Genomic DNA, 24393 nt, shown 5'->3' with positions numbered 1-24393 from the left:
AAAGATACTGGTAATGGTTTGCCATTTTTCTCAAGTAAACAGAATTAAGTAACTTGCGAGTCCTACAGCTAGGAAGTGTGAGGTTGGATTTGAATTCAAGAACAGTTGCTATGCACTGGATGAATCCAACCCTAGACCCAGTGCACTAGCTACTATGCCACCTAGCTGCCTTAGATGTAGGTCATAAAACACAATACAAGGGTAGATAGGGTTATCATTATTGGTAGTAATAATAATAGCTAAATATATACAACGCTTTTAAGTTTTACAAAACATTTTAGATATATTACGTCACTTGATTTCCCCAATAGCACCCTGAGAACTGACATTATATCTCATAAAGAATCTGAAGCTAAAAGATATTACATGACTTGCCAAGGGGGGTACACAGATAATAAGTGTCTCAAGTAGGATTTGAACTCACGTCTTTCTAACTCTAAGTCTAGCACTCTAATAAAACAATGTGCTTTTTTTTTGTTTGTTGGTTGGTTATTTGTTTCAGATAACATAGAATCTGTTTATTTGTTACAATCCCTTGAAATGATTAATTATTCATTTATTTTCTAGTTCTTTTCTCTAGTGCTCTAATTACATTTATAAACTAATTTTAAAACTCTTACATCATTTCTTCTAGGATTCTAGTTCAATTTGTATAGAAGTTGGGTTTGTCTTTGAGGCATTGCTTATAGATGTTTTGGAGTCATTCTCTTCTTTTGTATTTATGTCTTAGGTACCTCTGTTACCAGAATAACTCTTTATGGTGGGAGTCCCTCTACCAAAGCTGACTGATACCTACTCTATAACTTATTCAGTTGCCTTAGAGGCATTAAGAGGTTAAGTGACTTGTCCAAAGTCATATAAGCCAACATATATCAGAAGGAGCATATGAACCCAGCCACATCTTCCTGATTCCCACAACAGTTCTCTATTCATTATACCAGGCTACTTCTCTTACTATGTATTAAATATCAAAATTATGTGAAACAAAAATGCTTCTCTGTCTTTATCATGGACTTTATCATATAATCATAGAATCTTACCAATCGAAAGGACTTCATAAGGTATCTGCTCCAACCCAAGGAATGTTCCTTTTGTGATATCTGACAAATAAGTAACTAGCCACTGCTTAAAAACCTTCAATGACAAGGAGCTCATCTTTCTCCTCTTCTCCTGTCTGCTGCCCTCCCTATCTTCCTTCAAGTCCCAGCTAAAATTTTATCTTTTACCAGAATCTTTCTAATCCCCCTTATTTCTTATTTCTAGAGCTTTCTCTATGATGCTATTCCCAGTTTCTTGCTGATGATGTTGTCTCTCCTATTAGATTGGGTACTTCTGGAGAGCAGGACTGATTTTTGCCTCTTTTTGTATGCCCAATGTTTACCAGAGTATATGGCATGTAGTAGGTGTGTAATTAAGGCTTGCTAACTGACCAATTGCCCCTTCATTTTTAAATAACTCTAATAGCCAAGAAAAACTCCTTTATTGGATCCTGAAATCTGCTTCTTTTTAAATTGCACCCATTGCTTCTAATTCTGTCTCCTGGGGCAAAACTCAATGACTCCTTTTGTTTCAGTTGATCCTGATGTGAAGTTTACCGCCCTCACCTTCCTGGTCAGCCTCCTCTGGACATGCTCCAGCTCATCAATATCTCTTCTTTTTTTGTTGTTTTTTTTTTGGGGGGGGGGTTGCAGGGCAATGGGGTTAAGTGACTTGCCCAAGGTCACACAGCTAGGTGAGTATTGAATGTCTGAGGCTGGATTTGAACTCAATTCCTCCTGACGCCAGGGCTGGTGCTCTATCTACAGCACCACCTAGCTTCCCCTCATCAACATCCCTTCTAAAGTCACAAGTTGTGAGAGAGGAGGAACATCTTGGAGTCTCAGTGCTCAGAAAGAAAGACTTGGTCCTCAAAATGATTCCTCTGGAAAGACTTTTTTATGGGAACCAGGTTCCAAATCATGGCCATGGAGTAATTGTTGCTTTGTTAACTCTACCTGTCCCCGTCACACCTGGGTTGCCTTGTTTATTTAGGCAAAGGTAAGACTGGGTGTGGGTGTTTGTTCTGATCACTCTGTAGCTCTTTTACAGTAAGCTGAATCTGGAAGGCTGGGTGCCCAGCCAAATGGCCCAAATCACTCTAGGGTAGTATATAAAAATGTCATTCTCATCGTGTTCTTGGGGTCTGTCCTATACAATAGTAAAGAAGATAAGATCCTTTAGCCCCACCCTGTCGGTAAGGCCAAATTCTGTTTTATAGTGACTCATGCTATAAAAACCTAAGGTTTTTATAAAAACATACCTTGATTATTGAATAATAGAATGTTATGAGTTGGACCTGAGAGAACATTTAGACCACCCCTTTGTTTACAGTGGATAGAGTGCCAGACGTAGGGTCAGGAAGACCTGGCTCACATTCTGCCTCAAACATTTACTTATTGCTGTCTCTCTAGTCTCCGTTTCTCCATATCTAAAACCAGGATAGCGCCTGGCTCACAGGGTTATCATGGGGATCATGAGATGATGTCTAAAATGCTTTGCAAACCTTAACATGTTAGCTATAACAGCTAGGGTACCTGAGGGCCTCAAAGGTAGAGTGACCCAGCTGAATTTATTCAAGCAGGAAGTAGCAGAGCCAGAGTTGAACCCAGATTTAATGATCTCATCATGCCAGAATTTTCCATTATCTGGTCCTCTCCTGCTCTCCACTGTACAGATGATAAAACTGAGGCAGATGGTTAGGTTCCTTTCCCTCTTGAGATCATACAGGTACCAGTTTCCTGATTCCCTCTCAGTGATCTCCCTAATACCATATTTTCAGATATCAGAAAGATGAACTGCTTCATCTCTATATTACCTGTGTGACCTTGGGCAAATAACTTAGGCTCCATTAGTCTCAGTTTTCTCATCTTTAAAATGAGATCATGGGATATCCTCAGAGGTCCCTTCTAGCTATGATTTTATCAGAGATTTTTAAAAAGTAGAGGAAATAATTTTCACAAGTAGACCTGACAACTAGCCAGGCCAATGATGAGTCTTTTGAAATGCCCTTGGAACTGTATCCAAGTGATCCAACAGAGACCAAATCTCTCAGTCTCTGCACTGCTCCATTAATAACGGAAAATTCATGTGGTGTCTCCTAAGTGGCAGTAGCTTCTGCCCATGGACTATGGACTTCTTTTCAACCCTGCAATCACAAAACTTTTAACTGAGTTCCTTTAAGTATATTCTTCCTTATGGAGCAGAGACCACACAATTGAGTTAGTGAAAAAAGATTTCCCAACAAAATGAAGATAAAAAGGATGGATGTGCTTTGTGTGGTCAGAGTTAGTAGCATGAAAGGGCCACCACGTCTGGGGCTGCTTTTGTATTGAGCGTGGGTACAAAATTAGTCAACAATCATCAATTGAAGGACAGTGATGATCTGCTATGGGCTAGACACTATGCAAGTCAAAAACAGCTATAAAATGGGTCATGTTCTCAAAAAATTTACAATCTACAAAAATGCCTCATGACTTCAGGAGGACAACAAGGACTAAATGAATGATACAAACTCGAAGTGCCTTAAGAAATCAATACAGGTAGGCTTATTGTGGGCTGGGATCACTGGGCAGGATTCCAAGGGAGGCCAAGAGTCTTGAATTGGATGGGATGGATGGATTCAAATAGATAGACCAAAGTGCAAAGGCATGTTAGGAATATAAGAATAAAAAGAAGAATAGGCTATGCAAAGGTGAGTATCTGTAATATGTGCTCAGGGAAGATGAATAGGGTAGTCCTGCTAGATGCAAACTTGGGGGTCTATGTTTTTAAAATACTTTCATAACTTTATTTCAACAAAATTAAGCTTTCTATGATGCTATATATAATTTATTTTATACATTTAAAAGCATTACCAGACTGCCAAAAGGTTCTATGATACACAAAAGATTAAAAACCCATATGCTAGAATGGATGTTGGAATAAAGTGACAGCTAGTCTTAGAAAGATAAACTGGGTCCAGAATATGGGAGCCTTTGGATGCATTCTCATAAAATTGATGAGGAGGCATTTAAAAGTTTTTTGAGCAGGGGAGGAAAAGGATGATGGCAGGGTATTAACACAGGACTGATCTGTAGGAAGAATAGGAGGGGGGGAAAAGCCAATATCATGAGAACAGTCCTGGAGGTTATTGTAATAGTCTATGTCAAAGTTCACATAGTCTTACACTAGAATGTTGACTGAAGAAAACCTGTAGAAAGGAAGAACAAATGTAGAAACATTACCTAGCAAGAAATCACAGAACTCAGATTTGGGGAAAAGGAAAAATAAAAAGGACTGAAGTTCTGAACGGGATCATGCAAACAAAGGTACCATTAACATAAAGGAAAATCAGTAGAGGGAGCCCATTTTTGAGAAGAAAATGACCCTGTTGAGAACCCAAGATGGTGCACAGAAAGCAATGTGATACAATGGGAGAAGCCTTGGCTATCCAGTCTGAGGTCTTGGGTTTGCATCCTGTATCTATTACTTATTGCCTGTGTGACCTTGGATGAGTCATTTAAATTTCCAGGACATTAATTTTCCAACTATAAGATGAGGGGATCAAGCTTTAGATCAACTTTAGATCTATGATACATGACCCTTTTCTCATAGAATCTCCAGATTGGAAAGTCCTAAAGACCCTCTTGTCCAACCTGTAATGAGTTTGTTTGTAGACATGTTGAATTTGACAGGACAGAGGGTCATTCATGGATAGTTTCTGAGGAAGCAAAGATTTTGTGTATAAATTCAAGATAGCAGTGCTGGTCGGGGGACCTTTAAGGAGATAATAGTTAGCATTTACATGGAGTTTTAAGGTTTCCAATGTGTTTTATATACATTATCTCACTTGGTTCTCACAACAATCCTGTGAGGTAGATGCAATTATTATAATGTCCATTTTATTGATGAGGAACTTGAGGCTGAGAGGTTAAGAGACTTGCCTGGGGTTCTATAGCTAGTCAATGTCTAAAACAGGATTTGAACTGAGTTTTTCCTGTCCCATCTCCAGTTTTCTATCCACTGTGCTAACTGATATCCAGGCTATGAAAGTAGATATGGAAGAGAGTTTCTGAATGCCAATTTGGATTTTTGCTTTATCCTTGAAATAGTCCTCTCCCGTTGATCTTTTCTTCCCTACTTTTAGTCTTACCATTATTATAATCGTTATTATATATATCAATATCAGCTACATATCAACATATATCAATTACTGTTATAATCATTCTCAGTTTCTCCATCTGCAAATGAGGCTGAACTAGTGAAAGTTCAAGTATACCTTCTAACATTTGATGACTGAGATGATCCAAAATATTTCCTTTCATTCTTAGCTGGCCAACTGGTCAGTTGCTTTGAGTTCGTTCTTTCCCCCGCTTCTTTCTCGGTCACCATTTAAGGTGCTGTTGAATGCTTCTGAGTATTGGGATGATCCAATGACCTTGGAGGACCAAATAGCAAACATGAAGAACAAGATACTAAGTCCATTTCCTGTTTCTTGGCACTACAGGATGGACTCACGAAATGATGAGACTGTGTCCAATGAGCTACATGGGAAGAGGAGCAAGTTCAGAACGGAGAGGTTATTTTCTCTAAGTTAGATGAAATCAGGGTCATTTTCTGTACAGGAGGCAGCATTTGGGCTTTGTCTTAAAAGATGACAGATTGAACTAAGTGATGTGTGGAGGGTGGAGGGATGGGAGTAGAGTAGTGAGCATTCTAAGTGAGTGATGATGGTGGAGGTGATGCCATGACAAGCAAATGAGTTGGATTTGAGTGAAGGGGATGCTGTGCTAAGCCTCACTTTCTCCTCCAGAGTCATCTAAAGTCCAGTGACCAGATATGGATCAGGAGGACTAGAGATGGCCCTGGATGGGAGGTAGTCAGGGTTAAATGACTTGCACAAGGTCACACAATGAGTAAGTGTCAAGTATCTGGGTCTGAATTTTTTACTCAGGACCTCCTGACTCCGGGGCTGGTTGTCCACTAAATGAATAGAAGAGGTTTGAAAAAACAAGGGGCTGGGGGGAGCTAATCTTTCTGTTTAGAGGATGGTTCTAAGGGAGTTGAACACAGCCAGTTCACCTGGAAAATGCTACCTAGTTTGCACTGTTCAGGATAAATCCCAGAGAGAAGGTGGAACCTTTATTATACCAATCACTCCAGCCTTTAGCTGTAATTCGAACGGGTTCAGGGTGACTTGTTCTATTTCTTCAGCTTTAATAAGCAAGGAAATCCAATCATCCAGTCTATAAAAGACTCCAATGAATGGGAAGTGTGTGAGCAATGTAAAGAGGAACATAACTTTCCAAGAGGAAATCAACTGATGGTGTAAAAAGTTTTATAGGCAACAAAAAAAGGGGAAAAAATAGGAGGGAAGAAAACTTAAGAGTTCCAGGTTTATCTGGCCCAACTTCCTTTTATTAGATAGGGAAACTGAGCTTAAATTGATTTGTCTTAAGTCTCCTAGTTAAAGAGAGCAAGCACTGGAGATGAGCTCTCTTGGTGACTTGACCAATGACTCTCCACAGCCCCCACCCAAGGGAGCTGCCCGGCCACCTCCAGTGTGCAGCCAAGCAGAAGCTCTCCTATAATTATTCAGGGAGAAATGAATGAAATTAGTGTCCCCAGGGTCAGTCCAACCTCCACCTTCCCGGCGTCTCATGAATGGCCATCCCAGAAATGAAATATAGGCCCCATTGTTGGCTGAAGAAAATAGTTCAGGAGGCTCTGATGTAAGTCATTAGCCTTGGCTCTCTCTGAAAGGAAAAAATGTGGCTGCTTCTTTGACCAAAGAAACATGGTCACTTCAACTATTGTTTCAGCCTTTGTTTCATATTTGGCCTTTGTGTTTTCCCTCCACTAAATGAAAAGCTGAACTCAAAGGGGAGCCAGTGTTTCCCCATCTTGAGCAATTCCACAGGTGGGCTTCCTGGTTTGGCCCTAGGAGACACCTTCCCCCCTTCCTCTAGAAATGATCTGATTATTTCATAATGAACTAGATTACTGTCAGTGATGGTCTGCCTGTCTGTCATTTGGAATGTAGGGGGGGGGAAACATTAGATTTGGAGTCAGGGGCCTTGGTTTCGAAACCTGATTCTGTAAGCATTAACTTAGGCAAAGCATTGAGCCTCTTTTGGCCAACACCAACTAGCTAATACCTGGCAGGCAGGTAAGTAAGCCAACCTGAAACAACCAGGCATGGTGGGGGAAATCAAGGTAGTAGGTTGTATCAGACAGCTCAAACCATCATCACCTGCCCTCAGACCAGAGTCAGGATAGCTGAGGAGCAGAGCCCCCAAAACTAGGGAATAAATGGCATCCCCCCCCCCTTCCAGAACACCAGCTCCAATTACAGTCAATAAACCTATAACCATAGCCCAGGGGAGCAACTCTTTTTTGGTTGTTTTGCAAGGCAGTGGGGTTAAGTGACTTGCCCAAGGTCACACTGCTAGATAATTATTAAGTGTCTGAGGCCAGATTTGAATTCAGGTTCTCCTGACTCCAGGGCTGGTGCTCTATCACTGCACCCTGGGGATGAGTTCTTGAAGAGACTTGACAAGGTAATGCCTCTTGACACGTAGTGACCCCCTACCTCCTCAGCAGCCCTAGGTACTGGAGACCCAGAAAAGAATTCAGGTCTTGGCATTATCAGTTGTTCCCCATCAGAATAGGATGTGAAACATAACGGTCTCATTATCATCTGCCCTGCCATTATACCCCAAGGACCCTTGAGCCTTTCCATCTGCCCTTCCAACACACCCTCCATGCCTATGTCTCCTCATTAGAACATGAGCCAGGGCTGGCTAGTCTTGCTATTTACATTCTCAAAGACCACTTGGCTGCTTTACCCCAAATTGGTGCTTGGTAAACGTTTTTTCATTTACTGATTCCTCCATTCATTCATTCATTCATTGCTTCACTGGGTTTAACTTCTGGCTAATGGGCAATGCTAGTAGCCTGGACACCTAGTCCAAGTTATGCATCTCTTCTATAGGGGCGCTGGAGGGAGTTTTCAGGGCGAGATATTGTCTTTGGTGCAGATCCTTCTCCTGGTGGCCCCTTCCTGGGCTGGCTCTCCTTCCTGAAGCCTGACCAGAGGCTGAAGAAGGAAGGGTAAGGGAATAAGCATTTTGTATCACCTTCTGTGGGCTATAGGCACTGTATTAAGCACTTTTTACAAATAAGATCTCATTTGATCCCCACAACAACCCTAGGAAGTAGGTGCTATTATGATTCCCTTTTTTACAATTGAGGAAAAGAGTGGTAAAGTGACTTGCCCAGGGTCACACACAATGAGTGAGTGTCCGAGACTCAGATCTTCCAAATGCTAGGGCTAGTTTTGGATTAGGACATCTTAAATGTCAGCAAATCAAATTGACCACCCTTGGAAGGGATTTTAGGGTGGCATGGTCCGATTTGTACCTGACTGAGAGTCTCTCCTAAAACATCCCCAACAAATATACACACAGTCTTTTGATGCAAGTGCTATGCAAATGCTAGCTACTAACATTATTATTGTTATTATTACTGCATATTTGTTTGTAAGCTATCTCCCCCAATAAACCATAAGATCATTAGAAGCAGGGTTTTTTCTTTTCTTTTTTGCCTTTCTTTGTATCTCTGATGCTGGGGACATAATAAGGGCTTTATAAACTCTAGATGATTGGTTAACAGAGGAGGAAACAGAGGCTGAGAGAGATCAAGTGACTTGGACTGAGGCAGATTTAGGATCTATTTAAGGAGAAAATTTCCTAATAAACTCTGATTGTAGAATCAGGAAGACCCGAGTTCAAATCCTTCCTCAGTCATATACTAGCTTTGTGATGCTAAGCAAGTTATTTAACCTCTCTTCATTTCAGTTTCTTCATTTATAAAACACAGATAATAATTGCATCTAACTCAGAGATGAGGATCAAATGAAATATTTTATACATTCACTGTATGTGTATATATGCATATATTTATATGTTTATATATTAGACATAAACACTTTGTAAAATCTTAACACACATATAAATGTTGACTATAATCTCTTGTAGGAGCCCTCAAGCTAATAAGGCATTGAATAAAGTAGAGTTTATGTTTAACCAATAAAACCACAAAGTACTCTCAATTAAGTCCCTAAATAGTTCAAACAAATCCTTCCCATTCCTGTGAGCCTCACTTCTAGAAATAGCTATACCATCTTATTATAGTATTACTCTGGGGTTGGGTCTTTTCCCAAATGAACAAAGAGTGTGAGGTTGCTAGAAAATCAAGAAATGTTCCCCTCGGGTGAATTCTACCTCCCTCAAGCACTAATATTTAGCAATTCCTCAAATACTTAGATATTTCCCCGTGGCTAAGATTCCCCTGCCAAGGGAAAGAATTCAGGTTTCTAGTTCTTTGACTGACCTAGTTTCTTAGACTTGTGCAGTCTATATAACGCACAGTACTGTGAAACACAACGTTTGTGTTGACATCATGTCTCTGTTACTTGTTGCAAATAACTTCCAACTTCTTCATCCTGGCAATACTCAAAGTCCAAGCATACTTCGTATGGGTCCAAGAAAATTGGTCCAGCTCCTCTTCCATTTGATGCTGGAATTCCTCCACTGTATCTGGTTGCTCAGAACACATGGCTTGTGGGATTGAACTGTGGATTTTCTCAGTTCAAATGCACATATGTACAATCATCTAATTAACCTTCAATTTTTTCCTTTATGTACTCCTGTATCAGTAAGCCTTAGCTCTAATTTTAAAGGTCAAATCCAAGGTCATTTGCCAGGGATGGAAATGATCTATAAAGCAATCAGTCTTGCTCAGTGTTGTAATAATGAGTCAATCCATTCACAATCCATCAAGGAAAAAAATCATCATTCCAAAAACAAAATTCTCCTGGGGAAGGAGAAAGTTAATGAGGACCCAGGACAATGCTTAGTATACCCACTTCATGCTTGATTCCCCTCCATTAAATTTTTTTTCAGTTCCTGCAAAATTACCGGAGTGTACTATTCGATAGTTTTAATTTTGGGTATCTTCCTAGCCCTGGAGGGTTTCACAGTGCAGAGACACTCAGTATGCCAGTTGCATTATCTTTTCTGCAGTCTGAAATTTCAACACATAACCCAATCCCAGTCGTGGATCTACAGTCACACTGGCAGCAATTTAAAAATATGTGTGTTCTGGTGGAAGGCAGGGTGAGAGAGGGAAGAAGGATGCAGATACTACCACCCCTGATGCTTATTAAATTCTCCTCCCTCTTGGGTTAAAAACCTTTATTCATATATTCTTGCTATGGGAGAACCTTGCCAAGATTCAATGAATACATCCAGGTACCTTAGGGAAATGATTCTGTTTGACATCTGATGATCACCAGGGTTTTGATTTTTTTTTTTAGGGTGATGTGCAGAGCATATTTTTCTGAGGTTTCATAGATTCTCTGCTCCTTACATCTAGCTGTTATAGGAGGCACTCCATGCAATACCAATATGCTAGGAGAGGTGGGGGCTTCTTTCCTTGATTTTCTTGCAGGATTCTCTAAAGCCAGGCTCAGCTCTCTATGGCTTATAGGTCAACCTAGCCATTGTCTCATTTTATAAGACCCAGGAGCAAAGCATGGTCTTTTCCATTTGAAAGAATTTTATCGTATTTTAAAATTAAAAAAAAAAATTCTTAGCCCATGAGACTATATAAAAAGGTTGATCAGATTGAACCTCTGGCTATGATATGCTCATCCTTGGTCTAAAGGTCTCTCTCCCAGGCTGGTGTTTTTGAGGGAGAGGTGTACATTTTAAGGATTGCTTATGTGCATTGTGACTTCACAGATACAACTCATTCTGGATTAAATGGTCATAGGACGCAGGGCAAGGAGACTCTCTCAGAAACCCTTTGGTTTAATTTTTTTTACCTTTAAACATGGTAAAACCAACTCATGCATATGGCACATTTTAAGGATGCACCATTTTATTGATGTAGTTTCTCCCTTCATCTATACAGATCGCAACCACTCCTATCCCACAATGAGGGGCTTCAGGAGTTTTAGTGGCCAAAAAGATGAATGGTTTGTCCATAATTTCAGCAATGAGTCTCTCTGAAATTGGGTCAGTCCTCAGCCAATAGACCCACAGTCTAGCACTAGACCCACATTCATGACCTTCCCAGATTTCTGGGACCGGTTCAAGCTGACAGGCGCTGTTAGCATAGTTTGGGGAACTCAAATTTAGAGCCAAATGATAAAGCATGAGAGAGGATATTTAGTTGGATAAACTTAAAATGTTTTGTAAACTTTGGAGTGCTATATAAAAATGTGAATAATCATTATAATCATCATCTTCACCACTGTATTTCTGGAAAGAGTCATGGTCTATTTCCTTCCTAGCTTACCTTTTATTCGAATCCTCAATTATTCTCTTTCACTTTTTAAATACCTGTTCTATGATTCTCCCCCACATCTATATTCGAATCAATGAACAAATCAATCCATCAACAGATTTTATTACACCTATACTTTGCTAGCTTAGATTCATTCATTCATTCATTTGTTCATTCATTCATTCATTCAATAAGCTTGACTGCCTACTAGGTTGGGAGGGGAGGGGAGAAGAACATAAAAACAAATAGTAAAAATAATCCCTGCCTTCAAGGGTTCCTCTTGCCAACATTCTATTGGTGAAATGATGCATACCCAAAATATTAAATTCAAAATGCACATTAAGTAATTTTTCAGGTGGAAGAACACTTGAATTTGAGATAATTAGGGTAGACTTTCTGTAGATGACACTTGAGTTGAGCTTTTCAGTCAGTCAATCAATCAAACAAGTATTTATTAAGAACCTGCTATTCATCAAGCACTGTCTTAGGTGCTGGGAAAGCAGAGGCAAAAGTGAAAATAGTCTCTGCTTCAAGAATTCCAATGGAGGTGATATCATGCATATATATATATATATATATATATATATATATATGTACACACACACACACACACACACACACACACACACACACACACATATATATATATATATATATATATATATATATCACCATGTCAGCAAACTGAATCTCTTCCATTAAAATTGTCTTAGGAAGATTCTGAAGATCATATGGCAGGAGAAGAGACCAGATACTGAGGTCCTTTCTCGAGCTAAACTGCTGAGCATTCCAACATTATTACAGTGCAACTATGATGGGCTGGAGTTGTTAGAATGCCAGATGTATGCTTGCCCCCAAAAAACTATTTTATGAAGAATGCACAGAGGGCAAGAGCTCACAAAGGGGTCAGAAGAGGCAAATCCGAGACACCCTGAAGGTCTCACTGAAGAATTTTAGAATTGATTGTACAGCATCGGAGACACTGGCACAGGACTGCCCAGCATGGCGTGCCCTCATTGGTGAGGGGCCTGCACTCTATGAGGAAGGCAGAATGGAAGCAGCCCAAAGGAAATATTTAGAGTCCCCACCCCAGGTGTTCACATGAACTATTTGTGTCGTACCTGTGGTAGAGCATTCCAAGCTCATGTTGGTCTGATCAGTCACAGTTAGACACACTGTCGTTTGTCTCAAACATAATGACATCATTCTGGTCTTCTTTGATAATGAAGGACAAGAACCAACCATATGTGTGTGTGTGTGTGTGTGTGTGTGTGTGTGTGTGTGTGTGTGTGTGTGTGTGTCTATGTCTGTGTGCTTATGGGCATTCACAGATAAATGTATACCTAAAATACATATACAGGCATTTAAACATTCATGTATAGAGCAGATTCATGGCAGCCTTGCAGGAGAAGCCACTGGTAGCTTGGAGCAGAGGATAGGATGGCAGATCAGAAAAGGCTTCCTACAGAAGTGTGAGGAGGTGAAGCCTGAAGGAAATCGTGAATTTCCAGGGACTCTTTGATGCAAAGGTATTGAGAGAATGCATTCTAGGACCCGGGGACAGCTTGTATAAAGGCAAAGATAGATGGAATGAGAGCTTGAAGAATAGTTGGGTGTGGCTAAGATAGGAATGAATGAAGGGAAGCGGTATTAAATGGGTCTGGAAAGCTAGGTAGGAATCAGATTTTGGAGCTTCAGATGTCAAGCTGAGGAATTTCATCATCCTAGAGACAATAATAGTATAGGAAATCACTGAAAATTTGTGAGCAAAGGAGTGACATGGCTCTACCCGTTGTCTTCCAAATATCTTTTTTGATATCTATATGGAGGATGCATTGAACAGGGAAAGATTAGGAGCATAGATATGAGAATATTTTAATAGTCCAGGTAAGAGGGGAGAGCTTGAAGTATGACCATGTCACTGGAGAGAAGAGACAGATGTAAGAAATAGTGGAATTAGAATTGATATTTGACAACTGGCTGGATATAGGAAATAAGAAAAAGAGAAGAGTCAAGAGTCAACTCCAAGATTGGCAACCTTGTGCTAGGTTTGTAGTATTCTGAAAGGAAATAGAGTTTGGGGAAAGGGTTGTTCAAGAGATTGGGAGTAGTGGGTGAAAATCTCAAATTCTTGTCTGGAGTGTGAGATAAATATCCAATTGGAACTGTCCAGTAGACAGTTGGCTATTTGGGATGTAGGCCTTAAGGATGATAAGGCACTGATGAGATCACTAAGAGGACTCAGGGTGGAGCCTTGAAGGACACTCAAGCTTAATGGTGAAAGATGAATGATGACCCAGCAAAGTGGCTAAGGATTAATCAGTCAGGTAGGAGGAGAGTCCAGAACCTCCAAGATGAGGTATTCTAAGTGTTCAAAAGCCACAGAGAGTAAAAATTATGAGGACAGAGTGATTAAGGGATTGTTAGTAAGTTTGGACAAAGCAGTATAAATAGAGAGGCAGTGTTAGAGGCCAAATCACAAAGAATATTGAATGGGAGGTGGAATTCCATATTGGAGAGTGTGTAGACTTCAAGAGTTCAGTCATGAAGTGGAGAAAGAAATAAAGGACAATGACTTTAGCAAAAATGTTGAGCGAGCATTTCTCATTTTTCTTCTTTGACTTTTGCCAGGACTCAATGAGCAATATCATTACATTACATTTTATAAAAGATGGACCTGCTAGACCCAATGACTCTACCTGACACAATTTGAGAGTCTGCCCAGGTCAGCATCCATAGGTTGAGTTGATAAGAGATAGAGATATGGATGGGGAGGCTGAGCAATTATTATGTGGATTTCAAATAGAATGGTGAAAAATCTGGACAACTCAGATCACCTTTCCCCTCTGCTTTAAAAAAAAACAGCAGAATTACTGTGAATTTGGAGGTGGGATAAACAAATATCTGAATGAACAATTGCCTCCTCTTCCTGAAGCCTGGCACTTTGGGAAGGTCCAAGGTCTATTTAAAAAGACAATCACACATTCTCTAGAAGAACTCCCTTCCTATTAATTTCTTCTAGTCCTTACTTTCAAGTTATTTGAAAGAACTCTGGATCTGGAGTAGATGGGCCTGGTTCAATTCCCTGAAGTGCCAGCAGCTGTGAAAATAAAAAAGAATCATCCTGTGCCAGGGAGCTTGCAGTGTAGTTGGGGAGTTAAAATTATTGATTTGTCTTGAGTATATGATCCAAATAGTGGACTCCAGGATGCTTTTAATGCCCTAATAATTTGTATCTTCAAATCTTCTTGTCCTTTCCCCTTTGCAGACACACACTCACACAGCCAGGTTTTGAGATGACCAGTCTCTTCCCTGGGGTTGCTGCTGTCCCTATGTCATTACCACCACCCCTGTTCTCTCCCCAGGAGCTCATTGCCCACAGGGAGCTCTGTACCAGCTTGTGGTTTCCTCATACTTGAGCTTTCCCCACCTGCAGTCATCATTCTTTGTTTGGATGAAACCACTTAAGGGTGCTGGCAGCATCTCCCATGCATCAGTAGCAGGGGGAGGGCACACTGAAGACAAGAGCTGACTGTGCCTACCTGAAGTCACCCCCTTGCCATGGGTTCCCTTGGACAGGTCATTTTCTGGAGGTAGTGTATTCACCTTTCTCTGTTCTTGGGAAAAGAGATGGGGTTGGCAGGGGTTGGTAGTAAGGAAGGACTGGTTCAGAAACTACCCACTGGCTCTGTAAAGTGCCAGTTTCTGTGCAGTGAGGGCATCTTGGGGAGGTAATTACCTTTAACCACAACTGCAATGGCCTGGATCCAACCCCAGCCAGAGATGATGTAGGTGAGATGAGATTCTGTAGCAGTTCTAACTCAAACCTCAGATCTGTCACCAGGAGCTGTTTGGGTGTCTAGATTGGGTTTGGGGTTTTTTCCCCAACTGTGTCTGGCCATTGAAGGTCTACTCCTGTTTGGAGTTAAGATGCTGGTGCAGAACAGGCTGATGAGAGAGGGTGCCACAGTGTGTGTGTGTGTGTGTGTGTGTGTGTGTGTGTGTGTGTAATTTATTTATTTGTCTTTTGGTGATCTACCCAGGTCCTGGCTAAGATTTCTAGGCTGTTCAAAATGGATGGGGATCAGTAATTCCAGTCTTTGCTTTGATAGTTTTCTATTTAAAAACAGGCATTATTGATGTTAGGAATTCCTATAGGTAGATCACAGAATGAATAATGATAATAATAATAATAATAATGATGATGATGATGATGATGATGATGATAGAAATATAATGCTTACTATGTGGCAGGCACATTGTTGGGGGAAAAGGGAAGAGTGTGAACTTGTGGGTTGATTTCTTTGCGTGGAAGCTGACTTCCCCAAATAAGATCAGCAGCTCTTCTGTACCTGGGAGTCTTAGAGAGGTGTTTGGAGCATTGAGAAGGTACGTGATTCCCTCTGTTCAAATAGGAAGACCCTAACTCCCTTTAGTTATTGAGCTACAATGTACTTAGAAGCTATCATTGTATGGGAACCGCACAACCCAATGAGGTAAATATAAGATAGTATTATACCCAATTTATAGCTGAACAAAATATGTTCAGATGTGACAGGGCTTCCAAGGTCACCTATCCGGTTAGTAGATGTAGAAACAAAATCCAGATTCTCTTTTTCCTTATTCTAAAGGTAAAAATAAATTTCTAATCTTCTCTATGATAAGTAGGGCTACTGGAAGGTAATTTCTTATTACTGAGAAATTGCTATTCTTCCCCCTCCCCTGACAGTGACTCAATAAGCTTCATTTATTCATTCCTCTGTGAACACAATTCAGTGAAGCCCAGGCCCAGTGGGTAAGGGAATGTTGATTGAAAGTCAACCCCAATGCCAGGACTCGTTGGGAACTATATGAGCATCAGTAGCAGCAGCAGCAGCTGCAGGGCCATGTTCTTTGCAAACCTTCAAGCTACAGAAAATTGAGGTATAGTGTGGGAAAATGGCATTCAGTTGATGGGCATTGCCAAGTCCTAGATTAGAAGTTGGAAGACCCTTTCCAATACTCATTGACTAATTGTGCCATCTTAGACAACTTTTCCCATTCTTAATTTCCTTAAATCTAAAATAGGAACAATCATTCATTCAAAAAAGTCTCCTGAAGATCACTGAGTTAATGTATATAAAATGTTTGGGGCTGCTAAGTGGTGCAGTGGGTAGAGTGATGGGCTTGGGTAGGAAAGACTCATTTTATTGAGTTCAGATTTGACCTCAGATACTTCCTAGCTGTGTGACTTTGGGCAAGTCACTTAACCCTATCTGCCTCTGTTTTCTCACCCATAAAAGGAACTGGAGAAGGAAATGGGGAAATGGCAAAGTATCTTTATCAAGAAAATCCCATCTGGTATCCTAAGGAATCAAACAGTACTGAAACTTTAAAGAAAATTTATTTTTGCAAGGCAATGGGGTTAAGTAGCTTGCCCAAGGGTAGGTAGTTATTAAGTATCTGAGGCCAGATTTGAACTCAAGTACTCCTGCCTCCAGGGCCAGTGCTCTATCCACTGCACCACCTAGCCACTCCAAATCAAGGCAGTTTTCTGGACAATTCCAAATTTCTCCAAGACAGTCAGGAAAAGAGGCAGGGTTCAATAGCAGATTCCCACCCTTCTGTTCCTTTCACATTCTTTAGCCTTCTAGACTCAGAACAATAATTCTCTTTCTACATGGAGGAGAAAGCAGCCAGTCCCTTTGATGAGATGTCTTGTGAATTTGCCCCAAAGCCAAAATTGACCGCAGGTTCCTAAGATGTTGGATCCTGGCTGGGAGTAGTATGGGGTGGGGGGGGGGAGACCCTTTGTCTCCAAGAGGCCATTCCCAAATTATTCGGGCAAGAGTTCTTAACCCTTTGACAGTCTGGTGAAGCCTGTGTGTTCTCAGGAGAACATTTCCAAATGTACAAACTACATTAGATTACAAAGGAAACCAATTACGTTAAAATGCAGTGATTAAAACATTAAAACATAAACAAGTTCCCAGACACCAGGTTAAGAAGCCCAGGGACTGGAAGGTAGTGGAAACAGTACTGGGCTGGAAGCCAGATGATCTGGCCTTTTACTCCCAACTCTACCATTGATCCATTGTGTAACTCTCAGCGAGTCTTGTGACTTTTGGGGGCCTCAGTTTCTCCAAATGCAGAATGAGAGGGTTGACTTAAATGATCTTTATTTTTTAAATTTTGTTTCCATTCTATTAATCTAAAAGTAGGTTCCAGAGGAAGGCACCTTGGATCAGAAGTTAGAAAATCTTGGTTCAGGAAACCAGCTCTGTTTGTGAACAGTTTTATAATCTTGGCAAAGTGACAATCTCTCTAGACCTCAGGTTGCCCATCTGGCAAATGAGGAGATCAGGCAGTGGTGCTATAAAAGGAAAAAGCTCTGATTCTGTAGTCTGAGGTGCTTAGGACCTTTGTGACTTTGCATACCATTTAATTTCCCTGGGTCTCAGTTTCCCAATTTGTCAAATGAAGGAGTTGAACTAGATGACCTCCAAAGTCCATTCCAGTTCTAATGCTAGAAAAACAGGGGTCTGGGTCATCTGCAGACCCACAAGTTTGTTCAGCTGCCTCTTACCCTCCTCACTGTGGCACTGGTTAATAGAATCATTTTAGTTTCTCAGTATCACACAGGAGCCACACTTGTTAGCTGGTGGTCTTAAGAGGACTAGGAATGCATGGAGAGATATTCCCTCCTTTCCCAGGAAGGAGTTTCTTATGACTTTAAATTCTGGTCCCATTAGCATGAGAAACAGTATATGCAGAATATATACTGGGAAGACAGCTGACCTTGGCACAGGATGATTTGAGTCTGAGTCTTACGACAGACAAATACTATCTGTGTGACCCTGTGATGGTCATTTAACTTCTCAATGCCCCAGATGTTTTTGAAAATCTCTTAGGCTGCAACTGATAAACATTGGTAGAGGGTCTTTCCTCACTGGAAGCTCCCTACAGCAGTGGAATCACAGATACAGACAAAAAAAAAAAAAGCTTAAATGTCAGACAGCCCCTGCTACCCCCCCCCCCCCAACTGCCTTGTCTTGAAACCAATCTCCAGGATGGGGCCCCACCAGTTTTTCCAAGGCTAATTTGGTCAATAGATGCCTCATGCTCACCAGTCCTAGGGATTGCCTCATCTCTGGCCAAACACAGATCTTCAGGGCTTCCTACTCAGAATTGCTTCATCTGAACTCGAACCCCAGCCTGATGCTCCCCTTCCCTCCATGCCCATTCCTCCGTCCCCACTTCTGACTCCTATTCCATTTGAAACTCTTCTTCGGGCAACAAGGGTCTCTTGTTCAGGGGTGTGTGTGTGGGCTTTCTAGTGATACACTGACAACCAGCCCAACTGGTTTTGCTGGAGGATTAGGAGCTGGTGGGAGTATGAAATATGGGTCCCCCCCTCCCCACCCCTTCAGAAACCCGCTAGAGTCAACAGAGGCTCTTCTTGTTGGCTAAGTTAAGGCATGGCCCATTAGCATATTCATGCCTGGCCCCCACAAGAGCAAGGCTCCAGGTAGGCAGGGCTCCTTTGGAGAGAGGCAGCTCCTTCTCCTGAGCCACCATCCAGTCGGCGTCTGAATCTGCCTCTGTGGGCAGTCCTGGGGGGCTGTGGCAGCTCGAAAGCATGTCCTTCATCCACAGGTAGGTCCCACCTTAGGTCTTGGGAGCACCAGACAAGGGGTCAGGGGACCTGGGGCTGATTCTGGGACTAACAATGAAGAGTGGTTGCCTGTATTTATCAAATGGGCATCATACAACCTCACTACCTTAATGCTAATCTCACAGTGCTGCTATGAGGGAAGACTTTGTCTTCCTGGGATATAGTATACAGGCTTGTTAGAAGGTTATGATGGGGCAATGGCCGTGAAAATGATTTGAGAGACAGCTTGGCTTTAGGGAGAAGGCATTCTCCACTCGTTTGTATTGTGGCTCCCTTCAGTTTACCAAAAATCCACTTTCTCAGGGGAATGTTCTTTAAGTATCTGAAGGAACTGTCCAATTTCAATTTGAGGTTAGTGAGCATAAAGATGTAGGGATTTTTTGACCCACCCAAGATCATGGATCTCCTGCAATCTATCCATATCCACTAGACATGGGGTCAAGAAGACATGAGACCAAATCATGCCTTGGTTCCTTATTAGCTGTGGGATCCCAAAGAGCTTTGATTTCTCAGCTATGCAACGAGGATGTCTATAATACTAGAATCTGCTTCCCAGGGCTGTTGTGAAACTCAAATAAGGTCATGTCACTAAAGTCTGTTGCAAACAAGAATGCTATGCATTTGTGAGTTATTGTTATGATTTGAATAGGTGGGAGAGGACTGGATAAAGTGTTCTGGAAGCCCTGCTGAAGACCCCTTGCCACTGTGAACCTCTGTTGGGACTCATGTCTGTAGAGTCAGAGAGAGCCAGGGCTGGCTGCTGCCCGAGCTGGTCGTCATTTATACAACAACTTTTCATTCCTACAGCACTTCTTGATTTTCAAGCCATGCCACAAAAATCCAGGGCAAAGGTGGGAATGGAAAGATCTAGTTGGTGTTTCAGGGGTGTCTGGGTGGTATAGTGGACAGAACGCTGGCCCTGGTGTCAGACAGATCTGATCTCAAATCAGAACTCAGATGCTGTGTAACCCTGGGCATGTCACTTAACTTTTGTTTGCTTCAGTTTCCTAATCTGTCAAATGGAGATAAATAGATATGGGGATAATAAAATAATGCTACCACCACACATAAGGCTAAGTGTTAGGAGCCTAGCCTTAGCAGTCAGCTTCAAGGGTGATGAGTATTAATTACCATTTATTGAGTGTCTGCCAGTGCATTCTGGGAACACATAGTCCCTACCCAGTTCATTGGTCATCTAGATAAGCCACATGATGATGAATCTGAAAAGCTAGGATTGCAGAGCTTGTTTACATTTAGGTTTCAGTTTTCTTCCTTTCTTCTCCCTCTGGTGGAGGACCATTGTGTTGAAGGATTTATTATTTTGAAGGATTTATTTCACATTCTGACATCTGTTCCAGGATGCTTCCCCTTAGGTATAGAAGCCTAGGGGAAAACTCCATTGAACCAATGCCTCTTGGGGAAGGGATGTAAAAGAAGAGTATCCCAGAGGACAGATAACAAAACCCATCTCCTTCCTCTTGATGGGGAAAACAGGGCAGGATGTTGTACAAGTCAACTGAGGTCACCTTATCACAGATTTGTGAGTGATTTTCTTTGTTACAAAAGACAATTACCAATGTGGGGTAGGGATATGGGGGAGCAGAAAGGTATTTCCAGAACTCATTGCCTTGTAAAATCAAAAGATATGAATAAAACTGATTTCTTAAAATTAAGGAAGAAGAGAAGGGAAGCCACTGGCTCAGAGGACAGAGATGAGGAAACCTAGACTGAAGTGGGTTAGTGTGGAAAAGTCTCCAAAATAATGAGAAAGGAACAAAATAGCACTGCTATAGAATCTTTCCCTCCTATTCTTTAGTTGTCAGTGGCAGCATCTCAGACATCTCAGATCTTTCAGGACAAGGGATATTGAGCTTGGTAATCAGCTAGAAAACTTTTCTGGCCTGATGCATGTACCTCTTCAGAGAATGGGAACAAAAGACCAGCCTAGCAGGACATCCAGACCTCATTCCTGTCTGAGGTGGCAGGGCCCAGTGATCTACCAGGAGCAGGACTTGAATAAGGAAGAGAAGAAACTAATTTTACTCCTTTCTTCCTTCCTTCCTAACTTCCTCCCTTCCTCCCTCCCTCCCTTTCCTTCCTTCCTTTCCTTTCCTTCCTTCCTTCCTCCCTCCCTTCCTTCCTCCCTCCCTTCCTTTCCTTCCTTCCTTCTTTCCTTCCTTCCTTTCCTTACTCCCTTCCTTCCTCCCTTCCATCCTTTCCTTTTCCTTCCTTCCTTCCTTCCTTCCTTCCTTCCTTCCTTCTTCCCTCCCTCCCTTCCTCCCTCCCTCTTTTCTTTCCTTCCTTGCTCTTTTTTAAAAATTTTTCTCCCTTCTTTCCTTTTTTCTTTTCTTCCTTCCTTTGTTCTTCCTTCTTTGCTCCTCCCCCTCCCATCCTTCTTTCCTTCCTTCTTCCTGATGTAAAATCCTTATGCATAATACAGAAACTTGTACCTGCATCCATTCACTAAGCATCTTTCTGGGTCCACTGTCCCCAGAGAGGAGATAGTTAAAGTTTGGAAAGACAAGATCCTTGTTCTCATAGAGCTTATCATCTAGTAAGGGGATGGAACACAAACATGGAAAAGTACAACATATAAAATTCTGATTGCATTATAAACAACATACACGATCTCCCTGTATAGAATGTCGTTTCTTGGGGTCAAGGATTATTCGTTTTTGTCCTTGTATCTCAAGTGCCTTTTATAAAATGGGAACTTAATAAATGTTGATTAATTGATTGATGAACAAAGTGATAGAATAAAGTATGATGTAAAATTTTGAAGCAAGGGTTATTCCCACCCAGGAGGGAATCAGAGAATTCTCATAATTCTTGGAAAAGGTGGTTTGGGGGACTTAAAAAAATAGAATTAAATAAGAATTATTTGGTAGGTTAAGTTGGATTTTAAATTCCAATTTAAAAGGTTCCTCTCCTAGCATGGGAGAAGAATATTTTAGATCTTTTTTCACATTTCTGAAATTTGATATCTGATTTGAAAGCCATGGAGAAATATTTCAATCAGGGTGAGATTCAGTACCTCAGTAGAGTTATGATCCAACACCTGGTTAACCATTAATTAGTTAAATCATACCGCATACCTGGAAGTTGGCCAATATAATTATCCCCATTTGACAAATGTAAAAATTGAGGAAAAGTCACTCCCCTAATATCTCACAGCAGATTGATGCAAGAGTCAAGGCCAGAACCGACAAGCTCTTGCCCAGTGTTCTGAAGAAGCTCTGCAAAGGAAGTCTCTGTTCATCATCAGCCCAACCTAGCCTCTTATATATTTCTTCATCTATTATTAGGATGGGAGGGAATCTTGGAGGTCATGGAGTCCTATCTCCTATCCCAGGCAGGATTCTTGTCTCTAATATGTCTGACAAACTAGTATTGATACCACCAATGACAGGGAACTCACTATCTCCCAAGTGTCCCTTTAGTTTTGGGACAAGTTTTATTTTGAGTTGTATTTCATACTGGCTAAAAATTTGTCTTTTAATAACTTCTATCCAGTAATACCCTCAAAGGGCTATCATGAAGAAATTCCTTGTTTAACTGTTTCAGTTGTGTCTGACTCTTTGTGACTCCCATTTGGGGTTTTCTTGTGAGAGATATTAGAGTGATTTGCCATTTCTTTCTCCAATTGATTTTACAGATGAGGAAATTGAGGCAAAGAGAGTTAAATGACTAACCCAGAGTCACACAGTCAATAATGTCTGAGACTGGATTTGAATTCAGATCCTCCCTCCAGGTTGATGCTTTATGCACCACCTATTCTCCTTTTTATTATTTGGTCCCAAATGGCAGGAACCCAACCAATAGGACAAAGTTGCAGAAAAGCACATATAAGTTTGATGTTAGAAAAAGCTCCCTAGTAGTGAGAGGTACCCCAAAGTGAGTCAGTAGGTGGTGGTGTTCAGATAGAGGCTCGGTGTTCACCTGTAGACAAGCAGATAAAGGCAGCTAGGTAATCCAGAGGATAGAAGGCTGGACTTGGAGTCAAAAAGACCTGAATTCAAATCTAGCCTCACACCCATACTGCATGTGTGACCCTGAGCAAGTCACTTAACTATCTGTAAAATGGGGTTAATAATAGCTCATTACCCCCCAGGATTGTTGTGAAGATCAAATGAGATGTTTGTGAAGTCCTTTGTAAACCTTACAGTTATTACGACTATTAACGGAGCAAATTCTATTCAGAGGTGGATTGGCCTAGATGACCCCTCACCTCCCTTCCAACTCTGCCTTTCTTAGACCCAGTTCTCCTCAAACAAGTCAAATAGCAGTAATTCTTCTTCCATATGAAAGGCTTCCACTTTTTTGAAGAGTACTCTCCTGGCCTCCTCAACATCATCTCATTGGTCTTTAGGGCATCATTGCCTTCAACTATTCCTCATGTGACAGGATTTGTTCAGTTTTTGCATCAGAGTGGTCATTTTGGACTCAGGCTTTTTTACTGCAATTGCTCTAATTTGTCAATGTCCCTCTTAAAATGCAAGACCGTATTTTAGGACTGAGTACAGAGGAACCATTTCCTTCTTTGTTCCATACGCTGATTCTCTTAATTCAGTCTAAGATCATATTTGCTTTCTTTTTTGGCAGTCACATTAAATAGCTGGCTCACATTGAGATTGCAGTCAGCTAATAAACTGTTCATAGTTAGAGCACCCCCCACCCTGTGTTATTTATACCCTTGATTTTTTTAAGCCTAAATGCCAAACTTTTTATGTCTTTTTTCATATGTTAACATTAGAAAATTTACAGTCTGTCAAGATCTTTTTTCTTTCTGATTCTCTTATCCAGTATATTAACTTTCCATCTTATATCTTCACTTGAGACAATGATTTCAAAACGCTGAACAGGACAGGACCAAGGACAGAGCCATCTGTTACACCAATAAAGACATCCCTTATTTTGGATTTATTCTTTAATCATCATTTGAGGTTATGGGTGTTCAAATAGCTAAGAATCCACTTCTGTCTTATCCATAAAATATCATAAAATATTTTGTTGGATATTATGATGAAATACATATTTATAATAGCTACTGCTTTCCCCTATCAGTCTAGTAACAGTATCAGAAAGAGAGAAGGGTTTTTCTTGTTGAACCTATGTTGGCTCCATGGAATCACTGGTTCATTTTTAACTGTCTCTTCTAAAGTATTGCTAAAGACTGACACGGTCTATCAATCTATAATTTGTAATACAACTCAATCAGTTTTAGGAGGTTTCAATGGCAGTAAGCATGTTTGTTGTTGTTCAGTCATTTCAATCATGTCTGACTCTTTGTAACTCCATTTTGGACTTTCTTTTTTGAAGATAGTGGTTTGCCTTCTTCACCTCATTTTAAAGATGAGCAACTGAGGCAA

General features: G+C 41.0%; 1 protein-coding gene across 5 annotated transcripts in view; it reads left to right on the top strand.

Annotated features, from left to right (window-relative positions):
* The first annotated feature begins 14864 nt into the window (after positions 1-14864).
* VTCN1 (V-set domain containing T cell activation inhibitor 1) overlaps positions 14865-24393 on the top strand; it is a 110357-nt gene continuing 100828 nt past the window's right edge. For 2 of the 5 annotated variants that reach the window (XM_074188546.1, XM_074188549.1), the window contains exon 1: positions 18842-19005. The gene's annotated coding sequence lies outside the window, so the exon portion shown is untranslated. Of the gene's footprint in view, positions 14964-18839; positions 19006-24393 lie in introns of those variants that run through there. The other 3 variants (XM_074188548.1, XM_074188550.1, XM_074188547.1) reach the window with 3 other exon arrangements.

This window comes from Macrotis lagotis, chromosome 5, assembly GCF_037893015.1.
Source record: "Macrotis lagotis isolate mMagLag1 chromosome 5, bilby.v1.9.chrom.fasta, whole genome shotgun sequence".
Classification (NCBI taxonomy): domain Eukaryota; kingdom Metazoa; phylum Chordata; class Mammalia; order Peramelemorphia; family Peramelidae; genus Macrotis; species Macrotis lagotis.
This window is presented reverse-complemented; position numbering and strand designations above follow the sequence as displayed.